The sequence below is a fragment of the Cryptomeria japonica genome, chromosome 9 (assembly GCF_030272615.1).
Source record: "Cryptomeria japonica chromosome 9, Sugi_1.0, whole genome shotgun sequence".
Taxonomy (NCBI): Eukaryota; Viridiplantae; Streptophyta; class Pinopsida; order Cupressales; family Cupressaceae; genus Cryptomeria; species Cryptomeria japonica.
The window spans coordinates 537,268,955-537,289,510 of NC_081413.1; positions in this window are offsets into that span (position 1 = coordinate 537,268,955).

Below are 20,556 nucleotides of genomic sequence, written 5' to 3' on the forward strand. Positions count from 1 at the left end.
TATCCATTATCCAATGCATATTTTCCATCCTTCGATCCCTTTGGTCCAATCCTTTGCATAAATCCTTTCCTTAGTTCCATCTCATTTTCCATATCCTTATCCTACCAACGTCTTTGAACATGCTTTTAAAGGTCATGGTCCATTTATTTCAAGGTTACTATCCAAACAATAATATGCTTGAGTTCTTCTTCCATCCCCTATCATGTGTCCAACTTCTATTGAAAAAGTCCTTCTTCCATCCCCTATCATGTGTCCAACTTCTATTGAAAAAGTCAAAATACAAAAAAAAGAGTGAGAAAAAAGGAAAAAGAAAAAAAGTAAAGCAAAAATAATTCATCCATTGGTGAAAACCTGGAAAACAGATGCCTTGGGCAAGTACCATGATGAAAACCTGGCAAACAGGTGTCATGTGTAATCCATGAGCTTCTTGCATGTCATATTTGGGGGTAGGTTTTACCCTGTCATATCCTATTACCCTTCATTATCTTGTCATATCCTATTACACTTCATTATCCTATCATGTCCTATTACCCTTCATATCATATTGTCCCTCATGCACATATCCCCTTTTCCACATTTGATCTTGACAAGGCTGAGGATATTCATGAGCATCATGTATCTTGTTTGCAACATTTAGTTTATCATAGCTTTTGGTCTTTATCTATTTTCTTATTACAACCTTTCATCCATATTCCCTGGCTTATTGCAACTTTCTGCCACTATCCCTTAGCCTACCCCAACCTTCAGTCCATGTCCCTTATCCATTCTTGGTCTTGCTTATCCTATCCATATCAAATCACTATACATACACTCTTTTTTTCGATCCTTGAGCTTGATCTGACATAAGGACCCAAAATTTAAACATGGATTCAAAAACCTCTTGACATGTCCCTCATGCCATGTCACTACTTTACATTGCCATATCCAATCTCTTGTCCCATTGTCTCCATAATAAAAGGCCTTTGTCTTCCCTCTATCCACCATCATTTCAACAAGCCTATTTATTCACTTGTCATATTCCTTGCCTTGCTAGACACTGGGGGCAAAATCATAAAAAATCCAAAAAAAACAAATAAAGTCCTAAAAAAAAAAAGTCCTAAAAAAATTTGAAAAATGTCCTAAAATAATCCAAAAACATTCAAAAAATGTCTCGAAATAATTCAAAAACATTCATAAAATGTCCTGAAAAAAAAAGCCCTAAAAATCAAAATGTTCAAAAAACCCTAAAAATTTCAAAACATTAAAAATTAAAAAACAGTTGCTTTTGTTTCATTTCACCAATAAACTGTCCCTTTTGTACATAGACAAACATTTGTGTAGACAACAAACAGATAACATGTTACAACACTGTGCTTAACAAATCATGCATTAATAGATGAACTTTTCAATCAAACTAGGCATTCAAACTGATCAAAATTGTCATGTCAATCAATCAACATCAATATCATTTGTCCTTGTCACTATTATCATGGGTCTTATGTAGGGTGTGGTATACTCGAAACCAGACTGTGTCTTGTCTTAGACGGGGTACTGCATTCCCTGAAACTAGACAACATGATCCTCCTTTTATCACGACACTGTCACTTTGACAACGAAGATTAGAATGTTTGTTTGACTTGTTTGAATTTGCGAGTCTTATCTTTTTATTGATTTATTTTTGGCTTCGACCATGTTCCTATGTTGCTCGATGATGTCACTAAGTGATTTAGAGTGGTCAGGATGGCTCATGGTCCTTTATTATTTTTGTCTTCTATTTGTGGAGTGTTTCATAACATTTTGGGGCAAGTTTGTCTTAGGATTTTTGAACCATTCCTTGTCTGTGAACATGTATGTCTTACGCAAAGGGATTGCATTATCGTCCTGGCCTTCATTACCATGGTGCACCACATCTGTTTTGCCATATCAAATAAAGGATCTCACCTACTAGTTGAATTTGTGAAAGCAGGATTTCATCACATTAATCATTCTTCACTTCTCGCTTGCATTTCTTCTGGCTAACATTTCCTCTATCCCATGAATCCTTCTATCTTTTCATCAAGTCGATCATTATCATGCTATTTATTCTCTTTGATCAATCAAGAATTTCTTCATTTGGTATCAATCATCGTATTTTTCTACAATCCCTTAACAACTCTTCCCTTCTTATTAACATTTTTCTCCTTCATCATATTTTCTCTTTCTAACATTTTTTCTCTTCTTTCGAGAGATCATTCATTTCTTTCATCCATCAACAATCTCTTGAGGGGGTATCCTACCTCCATTCCTTAGTTTGTTGGGGCACGATCATTTTATCAATTTTCTTTGAAACAATGCTCAAAATCGCATTGTCTCAAAGAGGGGCAAAATGTAGACACTAAAAAATGGTCAACACATGTGTCTCCTATTTTTAACATATCATGCGCATAGTGCCTCTTAGGTCTAATTAATTAATTAAACCCCTTTTTACTAACAATTCTTCTAAGTCCTAAATAAATAAATTTATCCCTTTTGTCCATTAATTAAATAAATTCATTTTATTTAATTAACTAATTCATAAATATGAGCAATAAATTAATAAATCATTTTATTAATTTATAATATTTATCTTCCTCCAAAATAAAGATAATTAATAAATTTCATTTATTAATTCATCTTTATTTCCTGCTTTTCTTAATTTTTTATTCTTCCATTTTATCCTCTTACGTGGAGATATTTAATAATTTTTAATTATTAAATCTCCTCATATATCCTCCTAATTTTCAAATTTGGAAACTAATATCTTTCCTTGATTTTCAAAAATCAATCTTTTTGGCAATATCTCATTAATCTTAATTTTTAAATTAAAAAATGAGGTATGCATCTTCAAAAATCTACTTTTTGTGATAGGATATTTTATTTATTTTTAATTCTTCTATTTATCTTTTCGAATCAAGATATTTAATAATTTTTAATTATTAAAACCTTCTTGATATTTTCAACTTGCTAATTTGGTATTTATGAGAAGATAATTAAAGATTTTATTATTTATTCTCATAATATCTTCCAATTTGCTTTCTTCTATTTTCGTCCTATCCTGAATGGCAGCGCTGTTGTGCACTCAATCTTGTCTGTTGATTATTTTCAGTCTTGAATTAATCTTGTCCATACAGTCAATCCCCAATTTTTCTATAAATTGGACTCTTTTATTCATCATTTTAAACCACTTTTCGAATATCCTCACGTTGTCAAACTCATTTGCAATCTTGCTCTCTTTCTCACACTTGCATTTTGTAGGTGAAGCCCACATATTTGGAGGAAAAAGAGAAACAATGGAGAATCATGGAGGAAGTACTTCATTATGGTTTGCATATTTATTTTAAGTGCTTTGTCTTCATAGCTCTATTGAATGTATTGGGATTTCTTTCATAGCTTGTTAGTTTTTTGTGGTTAGCTAATATAGGTTATGAATCTTATGCTCAAATTCCCTATTACAATAATATTTAAAAAGGTCATCACCAGATTTAAGCCAATTAGCCTCCTTACAAGGATTGAAAAATCCCAACTGATAGAACAAAAGTCTTTGATTAAGTGTAAATTGAATTTATATTTTCAATTTTCAAGTGTGTGCATTTAGTGTAAATCGGACTTATAAGTTCGGCTTGCACAAAAAAACTAGTGAAAAACTCAAAGAAAGTGCATTTCGGACTTATAAGTTTGATTTACACTTGAGAAGATAAAAAAATATCAAAAGGTGCATATCAGGCTCGTAAGTCCGATATGAACTTGTACATGTCAGACTTACAAGCCCAATATGCACCTATGTTAAAAGCACAAAGGAAAGAAAAATTGTCTTAGGTGTTAATCGAGGTTGTAACCCAAACTTACACCTAAGAAAGCACCATGGTGCAAGTCGAGGTTACGACCCCAATTTCCACCTACTAAAACACTTACACCAAAATGCAGTGAAAAGAAAAGGCGCAAAGAATGGTTTATGGCGGAGCCAGGGTCCCGTCATGCACTGTTGGGTAAGGCTCTGGTGCATGGCGGGGTCATGAATCCACCATCCACCACTAGGGATATACAAAGGAAAATGATGTGAGTCAGGATGATGATCCTAACACACATCAATAACAAGGGTTTCAGTATTTGTCAGGATCATAATCCTAACTTGCACTGTTTGCTTGGGTTTGGTAAGAAATATGAGATGTATGTTGGGCTTTAGATCTCGCCACACATCTCCTCATTTCAAAAGGGAATCTAAAGGAAGAAAAATGATAGTGCAAAGTGTGTGAGGTAAAAAATGACGATGACAAACTATTGCAGAACCACAAAGATCCAACCACAAACAATCCTAGTCCTACAATAAAATATTCACCATACACCAATGAATATACCTAAGAACATGCAAATCAACATCTTGAACAATAATACCATTCATTTGCCAAGTAAGGTTCGATCTCCATTGTCTCCTATCTCCATTAATTTTTCTTGATATATTTGTTATCACTAAGGTTTGCACCCTATCTAAGACGAGACTCAGCTAACCTGCGACACATGGGACTACATCTAGGTTGTGGGTACCCTATAATAGAAGTAGACCTCCAGAGAGGGCTTGTTCCCTTTAAAATCTCCCAAAACCACTAATTCTTGACAAAGAAAAGGGTAGAAGAAATGCTTTGGAAATGAAAACCTATTGCTACTTGAGGTGATGCACCAAAATGTTTTATTTTCTGATTTTGAAATGACTGATCATAAAAGACTCCACTAATTAATTGTATTCACAACTCATCACCTCCCACGATGATAAAAAATAATACATATGAAGGTTTTTATTTTTCAATTTTCATGAAAGATGGAAATGACTATACAATGACACTTAATTGAAAAATATAAATTTAACACAACATATGCCCTGGTCTAATCAAAGGATATTTGTCTATCATTACATACATCTGCAAGAAATCAAAGGATTAAAGTAAATCACAATGAATTTCTAGAATGACAATATGAACATCATGAAAAGACAAATAAATGAGCAGGAGCAACAAGAATCTTTATTGATTTCTAGAACAAAAGCTCATACAAAGTGTATTTACAACTCTAATTTCCATTCAAAAGCAGGTTACAAGTTGTAACACAGTTGATTTCATTTTAAAACTAGAGAATAACTAAGAGGATTTTTAGAAAAATATGAGTTAGAACACTCAATTTACTACTAAGTACACAAAGAAATGAAAGAACTAACTGAAAAATTAATTGCAAGTTCACCTTTTAAGCCTGGGTCTTTCATATGTATTGTTGTTACTGTGTGCACTGTCTTTAGGTGGTATTTGTCACTGTAACTGTTAACTTGAAGAAATTTTTCTTTATGATTGTGGCTTGATCTTACTGTGAAGACATTGTAACTACCTTTTGAATTGTATTCTAACTCCTCTATTTATAATTCGATGCCCTTATTGCAATCATCAAATGCTATTCGTTGTCTAGACAGACCTGCTCATTGCTTAACAATGATTGATATTAAGTCTTTAGACTGTATTTTGTTTTCAATATGTGTCTTGAAAGTTTCTATAATATATTTGGCTTCACTCTTCATTGGCACTGTTACAAACCTTGGCTATTATCCTCTGGTACTCATGGATGTGTATAAAGGTTTGGTGCTACATTGATACCCAAAATCTCCAAAGTGTGCTTGTCATCTCTGATTTTGAATCCTAGAACTGTCTTTTGAGTTTGTAACAAACCTTTATATCATTCTTCATACTATCTTAAGGGCCTTTCACATCTCTTTTTGAAGGTTGCAAATTGTCTTTCTTTCAATTGATCTGTGTTACTTCTAGGTCTTCATTAAGAAGGTCTAGTAAAGCCCGCTCTTAACCCTTTTGTGTTTTCAACTTAACAACGATCTTTGAGGCCTGGTGGTTGTAACTAATTTGGATAAACTAAGAATAAGTTCTAGACCTTGTATACGAGTTTTCTTAAAGTATACGGAGCTAAGACTATTTAGACCTGCTACTATTCAATGGCATGTAGTGTCATAATAATGACTGCAATTTTGTAACTAGAAGACTTCCTTCAATCTGAAACTTGTAGAACACAAGATGCCACGGAGAGGGGAGGTGAATCAATGGTTTCCAAACTTTAACCTTTTAATCCTAAGTGTGTGTACCGGTTAACATACCTAACATAAAGTAAGAAAACTGTTGAAATAGGGGAGGACATCAAGATGCAAGCACACACAAATACTTATCACATAACACCAGATATACGAGGAAAACCCAACATGGGAAAAACCTTAGTGAGAAATGCTGCTAGAGTCTACTGCTCCAATCCAGCCTCACGAGAAACATTGTTACAAACTTTAGGGCACTAACCCAAGGAGCACCAACCCCTGATTTTAGGGCACCAACCCCTGCACCGAGCTCCAACTCAGTTATCACAATGATTATAAACAATACAATAGTTAATACCCCGTCACAAATGAATTTTGTAACCTCTCACAATCAACTTACTTTGTCGGTTCTACTCTTCTCAACCAGTCTTCCTCTGCACTATTCTTTGTCAGTTCCCAGCTCACTTAGATCCTCCTCTCCTTCACTCTCTGCTGCAAACTTATCGGTTGAGTTCTCTTTCTGTCACTCTGCCTCTTCTTTGTCGGTTCACTGCTCACTCAGATGCACTATTGCTTGCCACCACCGATACTCTTCGCTCTATTGGTTGGATCAACTGTCGGACCATACAATTGCTACCAATTACTCCACTTGCCAGTTTAACCTTGCACTATTCTCTGGCTTGCCAGATCTCCTCAACCACTCACACTGCACTGCTTCCCTTTTTGTTTCCTTCTTATTGGTTTGAACACTACTGGTTCACTTGATTGCAACACTCTTTGCAACTTATCGGTCACTTCGTCCACACCGATTTAACCATATGTTACACCCTCTTATCAGTTTCTCCCTTTAACCCATTCAGTCACTTCAAGGTTTAACACTTAAACATTCAAAATATTTTATCTGCACTCTTCACTTGCATCTAGCATCCGACCTCCTTCGCCGGTCTTCACAGCAGCAACCACTTAGATCTTAAGCTTGCATATTTATACGTGAGCAATCCCGCCAAAATGGACATTCAAACCTTGGCGCGCTAGGGTTCCTTCATCAACCATGGGGCATATCAAATTATATCGGATCTCTTCTCTAAGATAGTCAACCTACAACCGATCACCCATCACCGCCAATCTCACTACTTCCAAAACATGTTTTCTATATTTAGCAAACACGACAAACTAATCATCGACTTGCATCTGTCAGACAGATTTAATGATCTCTTGGTTGCCACACCAAATTTGATCTACACCAGGACATCCAACATTGATCAGAGCATGCCATGGATCATCACTGTTAGTCCTGCCTTGAGCCGCAAACTTCTGCTCTCGATCCGTGATTTACGCCATCGACATTAATGTCGACCAATCACCAACAACCTCACTGACAACTTCTATGATGCACTATTCATTCGCCACTTGGAGACCATGTGGAATCTCAATTGCTATCTAGCTTAGCCCAATTACCTATGTCAGTTTATATCCTGTCAATGACCACATACTATACTATCAGTTCATACCTATCAGTTCTCTAACCCTGCCAGTTATACATTAACTAGTCAACCTATGAACCATGCAATCTCATGTTCTGCTAGTGGAACACATTTTCCCGGTCACCAAACTCAGACACATGTCCATCTGATAGGAGCACATCCCTCTTTTCTCTTTTTCTGATTGAAACACTTATAGGTAACCACCTTGATGATACCATGCCATCAATCTTCATTTGACTGGTTCTCCTCTTAACCAGTTTGCCAAAGTGATTAGCTCATCACCACTTACTCTTCACAATTTTTTCCAGTGGCACATCATGCCTTCACATGTTGAACCGGTGCACATCTCTGGTTTCATGCACCTGAGGCATCTTTGGTTTTACTTTGTTCATCTGGTGCGTGCCTTCAGCTTTTCTGTCTTATCCCAGAGCACTATCACTTACCGGTGGGAGTAGATCCTCATCACTTATTCTGCTTTTGACATTGCACAGATATGCCTTAGCTGACATATTATTCAATTGAGCACACTCACTGTTAGTCATATCTTCAACCTGTGATATCATCTTCATCCGGTGGGAGTCTCGTTGTTTCACATCCAAACATCCAACTGCATACTGATGGTCTGCACATTCTTTATGGATCCTCCTTGCTTTGTTACCGGTCACATGCTTACTGGTTGGCAACCATGTACTGCCAACACATCACTCACCGGTCGGCATACCATACCGGTCTCCAATACTTATGTCTTCAACACAAGTCAATACTGACTTGTGTACCGGTGACTCCAATGACCACAATGTTGGTTGACATTCTCTTCTTACCGATGACAAGCTATATCGGTAACCTTCTATACTAGTTGACATCAATGACACCATTACCGGTTGACATCAATGACAACACAATGCCAACAACTATCCTCCTATACTACAAATAAAGGATTCTCTGAGATATATTGGCCTAATGGTCACAAGACATTGCCAATATCAAATGAATGTTTGAATTTCCTCTATCTTCTTATGAATTGAATGAAATATTTCTCACTAAAATGAATGCAAAACCTTTGTCACTGTCAAACGTTGCTCTACACATGTGACTGAGCTCCATATATCACTATCAAGGCTCTTAACTATATCTACAACATTTTGTCTTGATGGCTCTGTTTTAGACAATGGCCTGTCTTTGTGAACTTCAAGGCTTATGGAGAACATTGTGCCATGGACTGTCCTTAAAGTTTGTTGTTCATTGTCCATGACCTTGCACTATTATCAGAATTTGATCCTTGCTTCAAACTTTTGGTGCTACTTAAATGGACTGTCATTTGCTTTGATAGACCTCTATGATTGCCCTTAACAAATAACGCATGATCTCAAATGCCACAAGGCCCATGTATAACCGTACTTTGTATATTGTCTTCTACAAAACCCCATAAGGAAATATTGACTGATACTAATTTGACAACTCAGTATTTTAGCTTATGAGACATACACAAGCTTTTATTATTACTCCATGACTGCAAAAGAATAGTCACAATGATTTGGACTATACTTTTGAGTCCCTTTGTCACAGCTACACTCTATCATTGTTCTTCTGGTAAGTTCATAGTGACTCTTAGGACTTTCATAACCCTTTCTACATAGATTGTTGACTATAAGCATCGAACTTATTCATTGTTCTTTGTGTGATTATATACACAATCATCCTTATAGTTTCGACAATACCCCTTCTTTGGACTGCTTGAGACCCTTTTGGAGACCATGTATTCATTGTGATATGAGAGCTATAAAGTGTTAATTATTCACTTCCATTTATTGTCACAACATTGTTTCATGTGAGGGTTTCTAATGGCTTCTATGCAAAGCTTACTGCTTCTTTGGACCTGCTCTATGTCTTGACTGTGTATGGTTGAGATTATGGTGTCCTTTTGACATGGAGGATGACTTTAACAGTTCTTCTTCATTCTTTTTTATTGTCAAAACAATACATATAACTGTTATGGCCAGTCCTAGCAGTGGTTTATCTCTATCCTTTGTATGCTCAGTGATCTTCTTATCCTGTTATCTCTTTGGCCTTTGAGTATTCTTACAAATCAACCCATGACTATATTCCAGCAGTGATCATGTGATGGCTTTAAGATCCTTCCTTTGCTAGATATTCTCATTTAAGACTTTGTAATAGTCATGGCAAAGGGGTTGCTTTGTCATCATTTGGAAAGCACTACAGTGCTTCTTTACCTTGTGCAACAGGGATAACCTAATACTATTCCCTTAACATGTATCACTATGACGACTTTGTTCTTTGAAGCTGCAATAAATTCTAGCAAGGGCACTACCCATATTTATAGAAACAAAAGAAAAGCCCTTTTGAATAATAGATGAATGTTATGAAGTAGACATAAAAGACTTAAGAACAAGGGAAAACCATTACTAGAAGTAGCACAAGGACTTTTTAGAAATGCTATTCCATGTGTTCTCCCAAAACAATTGATGCATAAGGTTCTAAAAAGGCATGCAAAGCTTATGAAAGAAGAATTGTAGTTGAAGAATGCATCAATACACTAGGACACACAAATAACCTACCTCCATACTACTCAAACCTTTAGTCTCTGGCTTTTGATACCTGCCCCCCAAAATGGAAAATATGGCTACTTTCTTTCTGAACTGCTCCTCATCTTGCAACCAACTGTTGTTATCCGCTGCTATATGCATTTAGCAGACATGAATGAAGCTTAAAACTAGGGCTTCTTTAATTACAAAGGAAACTCTTCTTTCACCAAGCCCGATATCTACTTCTATTCTTTTGAGTTTAACTTGAGTTTACAGCCTTAGTCAAGCCTTCGTCAAAATGTGTAGGACAAATATTCAACTAGATCTCCCTCAAAAAGTGAGTTTCAATTTTTTGAAACTATTAATACCTCTTTACATATTCTCTATTAATTAATAATTTTTTTGAAGAACATTACCAAGGACCAAAACAAAATGACTATGGAGATAATACCCACTTTTGACACCTTTACAACAAACTTATACAAATGAAATTTTTTACTATCATCCTCAACTTAACTCACAAAGCATTTTAAATACAAAACCAAAATAAATTCAAACTAATTGGTGCCAACTCTATTTGCGTAATTTAGGTGTAAGACCTAAACTGGATAACAATATTTTCTCTCATATTTTGTATTATGCACAACAACTCAATAAAGAACAGATAGTGGTTGCGAAGTCGCTTGATTGCAAGAAATCCTGATTGCATAAGAGTGTTAGCTAGGGTCGTGAAAGAAGGAGAATATCCTCTTATATAGAAGACACTTTAGAAAATGGAGGGATAGGATTAAGAGGTGAAAGAAATAAATGGTTAGCTAGGATTAAAGAGTAGGTAGAAGAAATAATAACATAATAAAGGGGGTAGGTAGAGGAAAATTAAAAGATAAATGACATGTGTCATGAAGAGAAAAGGCTAATGAATTAATTAAATAAATAAAGATTTATTTAATTAATAGAAGAAGTGGGACCAATTAAATAATTAAAATATTTATTTAATTTAGGAAAAAGATAATTTAAATAAATAAAAATCTTTATTTAAATTGGGAAAGGGCAAGAAGAGGATAAGTGAATTAATTAAATAAATAAGAATTTATTTATTTAATAGAAGACTTAGGATAAAATAATTAAATAAATAAAATATTTATTTAATTAAGCTAGGACAATTTTAGGTGTCTACACAAAGTAGGGAATAATTTTGATATAGATGTAAGTTAAGACTTTAGTGTATATCGGAACCATTAACCTGACTTACATAGTCCAATAAAACCTAAGGCCGAAGAATAATGAAAATTTAGAAAGCACAAATGAAAGACATAGAAAAAATTCATGCCGTGGGAAAGACAAACTCGGCCTTGAACAAGAATCTCCGGATTTGTCGAATCACTCCAACAAAAAATGAGAAGAAAGAATGACTAAAATTGAAAATAAAGGGGAAAAGAAACCCAAAACAAATCAAACACTTGAAAGAAATAAATGCAAATACCTGCATAATTATGGTGTATTTTGGACAAGTACAAGTCCAATTTGCACCATAAGACCAAAAGAGGTGTAAGTTGAACTTGTAAGTTCGACTTTACACTTAATAAGCCAAGGATGGTCTAAAATCGGACTTAGAAACTGATTTTACACCTAAACATCAAAAACTTATTCTAAGTTAAAATTTTAAATTTTAAATATCAAAACAAGATTTTGAGAATGAATACAAAGTATTCAAAGACCAACGAGGGAACCAAAATGCCTCGAAAAACTAACTCTTAGAGATATGAGAATGAATTTTAATAAAAATTCATAGGGGGTTATCTTGTTTTCACTTGAAATGAAAACAAGGACAACAAATTATTAAACCTAGTCATTTCCTTTCATTTCAGCCTAGTCAAATCCTTTCATTTTCATGGTTGAAACCTGAATCCAAAGATCTAGAAAATAAGTCGAAGAAGCTCCAATATCTCTAAACATGGACCCATATGAGTATGATAACGAAGAATTTTACAGCACGCCATCTTTTGAGAATCACAACAATACACAAGAATTTGATAATGAGTCCTTAACAACTGCAAAGAATCAAGATCACATGTCTGACACTAGATTCAATAGATTGCTTGATGCAGTTATGAAAATGCATCCCCAATGATATTTATATATGTTACTTGAATATGGTGCAAGACTACCTCATGATTTTGATGTTTCACAAATTATGGAAGAAGACCCAAATCGCCTTAATGGTAACAATAGTGGACATGGACATGAGTGTATCCTCATGCCTGAGTCACCTTCTTCCCTTTTACAAAAAACTAGATATGCCCAAGACACGTACTCATTCGACCTATACTTGACAAAATCATGAACAACCTCGTACTAATACTCTTAATTGTCAAAGCAACACCAATGTATATACTCAACAACAAGATTTCACCCAAGGTTATAATCATGACAATGTATATGCTAGATGACATCATGTTAGATTTTATGAACATACTCAAGAACACACCTACAATACCAACTATTATCATGGCCATGATGCTTACATTCATCCAAGACATAGTGCACCACATCAAAATTGCATAATAGGTGATTCATATAACAATTACATATCCCCTCCCCCACCACCTAAAGATACACATGATCAATGTCACACTTACATGCATTATGTTTCTCCTCCTCATGGTGGCTCAAGAATATGGATAACTCAAAGGAATAGAGTACCACCTAGTAATAATTTGCAATAGAAGATCAAAGAATTGCAACAACAAATGGCTAGTATGCAAACTCCTGCTAATAATTACATGATTTAGGACATTTATCCTTATCCTTTTGATAGGAGCATACCTATGCCATCTTTTCCTCCACATTTTGTGGTACCAAGTAATTTGACAAATATAAATGTTAGAAAACAATGTTTTTAGGGCTCACATCCTTATAACATTTATATATAATTTTCTAATACAAGATTACAAAACCTTATATATTATATGATTTATAAGCATATCCCATTTGAAATAATTATAATCTAATAACTATTAGATTATTAATTATTTATGAGTGGGGGTTACTGAAAAGGTGTGACTAGTGAAGTCACCCTCCTCCTATATTTAAGGAGGTTCTCTCTCATTTGAGAGGTGTGTGAATTTGAGGCTTTGTGGTGAGTTGCATAACTATGCACGAGAGGTATTATTGGCCATGTGGAAGTATTGGAGTGTCCCCAGGTTCTAGTCTATTTTATGATGGACTACATTTGTAAGTGTTTTAATAAATTGATTCTTTATGGGGGGTTTTCACCCTTGTAATGTGTACATTTATGATTCTCATTTCTTTTATTTTATCTTTTTTATCATGATTAGTATCCTAAGATCCTCAATTCTAATAATAAAGGAAAAGGATATCCTAAGGTACACATTCGAGAAATATCCATGGCTTGTATAGAGTTGGATCAAGAAGACTTTTACTTAATGCGTCTATTTCCACAAAGTTTAGGTGGACAAGCCATGTAATGGTTTTAATAATTACTGCCTTGGATTAAGTCATGAGGTGATTTGGTAAAATAATTTATTCAACACTTTTCCTATAACAGTGAATGTGAGGTTTTTGTTAAAACTTTGTGTAATACCAAATAGGGAAACGGGGAATCCTTTGCATAATTTTTATAACGATGGAGAAGTTTCTAGATAGTCGATGCCCTTATCACATTCTACAAAAACAAATGGTCGAAATGTTTACACAAAATGTAACACGAGATTAGATATGACCTTTGTAAGGCATGTTCATATACATCTCAAGAAGTCATTGAAAAGGGGCTATCTATTGAAAAGGTCCTCATTGAGCAAGGCACTATTAAGATTTTTTAAGAAAACAAAGACGAGGCTAGTAGAAAAGAAAAACCCCAATTTTGGAACAAGAATAAGAACATAGTGAATGATGGGGTTGTGGATGAAAATATTGGTAAGCCTATGATGAGTTTTACTGAGGCTAGTTCATCTAACAATAAAGTGAATACAAAAAAAGCACCAAGGTCACCAAGGAAATATACATCCTTGGGAGAACCAATTGAATATGCATTAAAGAAACTCATTTCTATTAAGCTTATTACATTACCTGATAATAGACCTTTTGAACCAAGGGTAAAACCATCATGGTGGAAGGAAAAACAACATTAAATATCTTATTGATAATGGAACGATCAAAGTCTAAGATCACTTCCAATGAAGAACATGCGATGCATAAGGATCTGTTTACAAAACATGATAAGGGAAAATCCCATAAAACAAATAATAATGCCAACAACACCAACACAACTTATGAATACACTGATCACATTCTGAAGTGGACCCTCATGTGTTTACCATTCCCATAAAGGGTAAAACCCCTTAATGCAATGTTACTATTGGTTGTGGTAAAGTCACCCTACAAGGTGCTACATCCAAAAAAACCTCTTCAAATAATCAATATGAACTTGTAGATCAATTGGGTAAGACACCATCCCTCATATCTATCCATGAACTCTTGCACATATCACCTTCACTTAAAGCAGTTCTAGACAAGATCTTGCAAGAGACCTCTGTGCCTATTGATCTAAACATGAACTAGTTTCAAGCCATGGTGGGATACCTTTCCACACCTCATAGTCTTATATTCACGGAAGGGGATTATTCATCCCCACAACAACCATACAATGCACCACTCCATATTGAGGCTTTTATCCATAAACACCAAATAAAATGAGTCTTGATAGATGGAGGAGTAGGTATTAACATTTGTATATTAAAACTAGTCTTAGCATTGGGATTCTTTGAAATGGTTGTGGATTATAGAAATAATATAACCATAAAAGCATATTATGATGAAGAGTTCTCTTCTAAGGGAACAATCACCTTACCACTTAGAGTGGGGCCAATAGTGAGAAATGTGGTTTTCCAAGTTCTGCATACTTTGGAGTCGACCATAGATACACGCTATGAGAGCAGTTCCCTCTACCTATCATACATGTATTATATTCCCACACAATGGAACAAAGTTCACAATTCAGGGTGATCCAAACCCTTCCTATATTGAAATAACATTCATCCTAGAATTGGAGTGACAATACATATTAATTGGGAAGCTAATTCTCTTCATCATATACTGATCTTGAATTATTGAAGGCTTCCACTTCAAAGCAAGATGAGATCAAGGGTAAGATCAAAGACAAAGGAAAGGGAGAGTATAGCTGGAATCAAACCATGTATCTTTGACAATTAATGGACTCTCCTAAGTTTAAGGTAGACAACAACCCTCATAGTAAATATCAAAAGTAACCACCTACTACTTTTACAAATTGGGGTGAAATGGAAGAAGAAGACCTTTACAAAATGTTATACAAAGATCTTGAAGAACAATCAAATCAAGACCACATCAAAATATAAGTTGAGAATTATGGAAAAGGCTTCAAATTCTTACAAAAGATGGGATATGATGGTAAAGGTCCCCTTGGATTACAAAACAAGGTATTGTAGAACCTTTACATTCTGAATTAGTATCAAAGAAGCATTGAAGAACAAAAGGACTTGGTTTTGCACCCTTGCGATTGCGTGGTCTTTAGTCTCAAGCAACACTAAAGATTGGTTTGTCTATCCCATTAATGATAAACCCGAGGAACGTTGTCTATCTATAGATTCAAATGAATGAAAATGGGGCTCTGGCAAAGCATTTAATGATTATGATCTTGAAGAGACTTTCAGAGAACTAGGTGAACCTACAACAGAGGAAAAGTTCAGAAAAATATTCAGACCCGATGAAACATCATCAAACCCAACACCCCAAGATAAGAAAGTTAATGGTGAAGAATGGATCGATACCTTTTGGTATCCTAAACCCTCTACATCTTGAGGCTTTAGGTCAAAATAGTGAAAGGTGAGAACCCCCATTGTTGAGTGTCCTTATAGTGACGTCAATTTAAGTAACCTTACAATTGAAACTGATGGGGAGAGTACCAACGATGATCTCGATGAATTCATTGACATATGTGAAGACTCTTGTGTCTTTATCCTTACACCTTTTGAATTCAATCATTCTAATGGCCTTTCACTCGTCAACCCTCAACTCATAGATTGGGAAGAACAAGGGTATCCATAATTTGACACCTTCCAAAATGATGATGCCTTCATAGACTATCTTGGCACAAGATATGATTTTCCTCTCGAGGACCATAAAGAAGGATTCACCATTAAACTTAATAGCATGACATACCTTGGAGAGAGTGTCAAACCTTCTAGTCGTAAAAATATAAAAATAAAAACAAATGAAGGGTCTTCTAGTGAAAATTGCCTTGTGATGCTTTTAGACCACAAAAAAATAAAAAGAAAGGATGCATCTAATGGTGAAAACCTCCATGAAGCACTGAATGATGGAAGGTTTGAAACTCTCCCCATAACATAATATCAAGAGAAATCATACATTTTGATTGAAGAAATAATAAAGACAAATATTGGTACTAATGAAGAACAACATAACATCTATCTTGCAAAATTATTGACTAAACAAGAGCGACCTAATTTAATGAAGTTCTTCAAGGAGCATCAAATTAGTTTTGCATGGTCTTATGTAGATATGCCTGGTTTAGATCCCAACCTTGTCATGCATCATTTGAAAGTAACACCAAGTGCAAAATTGGTCAAAGTTGAACTTGATAAGTTATTGGTTGTTGGTTTCATCAGACCTACCAATTATCCTGAATGGATATCGAATCTTGTACCCATTGACAAACTAGATGGTAGCATTAGAATATGTATGAATTTCAGGGACATAAACAAGGCTTGTCCCAAAGATAATTTCCCTTGCCAAACATTAATTCGATTGTCGATCTCATCGCTAGACATGTAATGCTGTTATTAATGGATGGATTATCCATATACAATTAAATTAAAGTCACACCTAAGGGTCAACACAAGGCTTATTTCACATATCCTTGGGGAACCTTTTGTTGGAATTTCATGCCCTTTGGATTAAATAACAAAAGTGTTACATATCAGAGAGATATGACAATAATTTTTCATGATATCATGCATGTTTTGATGGAAGACTATGTGGATGACCTCTTGGGAAAATCAATCACTAGAGAAGACCATTTGAATGTCCTAGCTAAAATCTTTGATCGATTAGAGACATACAAAGTCATATTAAACCCCAAGAAATGTGTCTTTGGGGTCACCTCTATGAAACTCTTAGGATACAGTGTCACAATGAGGCATTGAAGTGGATCCAACTAAAGTCAAAGCAATTTTAGAAATGCCTCCTCCAAAGAACATCAGTCAACTAGGGTCATTGCAAGGAAAGCTCTAGTCAATTCGCAAGTTCATTGTTCAACTTACAGATAAGTGTCATTCGTTCATACATTTAATTCATAAGAAATTCAATTATATATGGGATGACAAGTGTCAACAAGCATTTCAGCTACTCAAAGACTATCACATGAATCCACTAGTGATTATGCCACTAATACAAGGAGATCCCTTATTGCTCTATATATCAATGACAACAATGACAGTGGGGACACTTTTGGCACAACATGATAATGATGAGAAAGAATGAGCTACCTATTACATTAGTCACACCTTCGTAGGTTATGAACTTAACTACACTCCTATTGAGCGTGCATGTCTTGTCATGGTTTTTGCTTCACAAAAATTGTGAAATTATATTCTCTCATAAGACCAAGCTTGTAGCACAAATACATCCACTCAAATACCTACTCAACAAAGCAACTCTAATAGGCATATTGGCTAAATGGGTAATGATATTAAGTGAATTTTACATTGAGTATGTTGATAAAAAATCCATAAAGGGACAAGTCATTACAAACTAGATTGTAGATGCACCGAAGATTAATGAGTATCTTCTCATTTCAAAATTCCTGGATGAATCTATCTTAATAGTGACACAATAAAAAACTATGACAACTTTGTTTTGATGGATCATTCACACAACATGGAGTAGGCACAAGAATACTTTTTGTCACTCATCAAGGAGATTGTATCGCAAAATCATATCGGTTGTCTTTTCCTTGTACCAATAATTATTTTAGAATATGAGGCACTCACTACAAGTCGGTGGGTTGCAGTACAATGGAAGATCCAAGAGCTTCATGTTTTTGGTGACTCCCAACTAGTAATACCACAAATAAATCATGACTATCAGACTAAAGATGATAAATAAATGCCTTTTAAGAAGATGGTGGATGATTTAAAGAAGTACTTTGCAGAGATAATCTTTGAGCAAATACCTAGATAGAATAATCGAGCTGCAAATGTCATGTCTACAATAGCCTCCTTGATTGACATGCCACAAAATATGACATGTTGTAAGTTCTTGGTGGATGATCTTTTGGTCTCCACCTATGAGATTCCTCCATCTGAACTTATATGCGTTATTGGTCCCGATTCCCCTTGGTACGATGATATATTCTCCTACCTCCATGACAACACTCTTCCACCCAACCTTTCTAACAACCAATATTGTACCTTCATTTGACAAACCTCCTAATATGTCATCAATGTCGACATACTTTACCCCTGAGGTCTTGATGGTACTCTCCTTAGATGTCTAGAAAGTGAGAAAGTTCAAATCATATTGCGAGAGGTTCATGAAGGTATATGTGGGCTCATTCTAATGGTCCAACCTTCACCAAGAAACTTATGAGGACTAGTTACTACAGGCCTACAATGGAATAAAATGCATAATTGTTCGCTAGGAAATGCAAGCAATGTCAAATTCATGGAGATCTGATACATGCACCAACATAGGAACTTCAACCAATTACTATGCCAGACCCTTTTGTCAATGGGGACTCGATCTCATGGGAAAGATTCACCCTCCATCATCCAACAACCACAAGCGCATCATCACAACCACTAATTATTTCACAAAGTTGATTGAAGTCATTTACTTCACTCAAATTACTGGTAAGTAGATCGCAACATTCATCCTCAATTACATCATCTGTTGATACAATGTTCCCCTTTTCATTGTCACATATAAAGGGCATCCTTTCAAGAATCAAGATGTTCATGAAATTTGTGATAATTTTCATCTCAAACATCACTTTTCCACTCCATACTACCCCCAAGCTAATGGTCAATGTAATACATCTAATAAAACTATTCTTAAAATCCTTAAAAAGACAATCAATGATGTTGGTCATGATTGGCACATCCAGCTCAATATCGCATTATGGGCCTATCATATGTGTTTTTACACCCATTGGAGCCACACATTATTCACCTATCTATGGACTTGAGGCCATCTGTCCCATTGAGGTTGTGTTACCATATTTATAGGTCTCCTTATGCGATCTTATCACTAATGAGGACTACAAAGTCTCCCATTATAGGATTTGGAATTGCTAGATTAGCAAAGACAAAATGCATTCAATCACCTCAAGGCATATAAAAAATGCACGAGCTTGGTTATAATCATAAGGTGAAGCCTTGCACAATTGAGGTAGGTGACTTGGTCCTCAAAGAAAACATTAAAAATTAGTAGGATAAAAAAAAAGGGTAAGTTTGAGCCAAATTAGCTAGGCCCCTACATTGTTACAACAATTTATGGCTCAGGCACATATCAAATATCTACCCCTAAAGGTGAAACATTGGATGATCCTATCAACAACATGCACCTTCATATATTCTACACAAATTTTTAGAGAATACCATAAAAAATACAAAAAATTGAAAAATATGAAAAATACAAAAAAAATCATAAAATAAAAAATCATCACCTTGATGAAAACCTGGCAAACAGGTGTCTTGTGTGACACAAAAAAATGAAAAATTAGAAAAATTAAAGATAAATAAATACGTCAGATGATGAAAACCACTTTGGCCTCACCTTGGGCAAGTACCATAGTGAAAACCGGGTTATCAACGCCATTTGTAGAGACTTTTGCTCGTCCCTCCTTCCGCACTCAGCATCACCCTTTCAATTTGCACACACTCACATCCTACCACTCTGTAATTAATTTGTCAATCCCCATCATGGCTTGTTATTAATCTACCTTGGGTCATTTTACCATACATAATAAACCTTTGTCACCTTACACATAATAATCAGGTCCTATCTGTAACTGGGAGCACATCCTTGACCTAGTAATGGAAGTGGATCATTGGCATCACATATTGTGAGGAGCATCACTTTTTCACACCTTCCTTCTTTTCATGCACCATCCACAACAAAAGATCATTTGTATCACCAAGCTGCAATAAAAGTTTTGTTCTTCTCTGTAATGAAGTTTCCACTTCATGGTAGGTGAATCAATTTTAGATGAGACACAAATAATACTGCCCTTTCAACAAATTAATCTTTTAGCAGACTATGGCTCTAATAGGATTTTGAGATCTTCAAACTATGTCCTTTATCAGGATACGACATTGTGACTAGATCAAACACTTTAACATATGTGCCAAGAAACATTTATGACTTGAGGATTTCAATG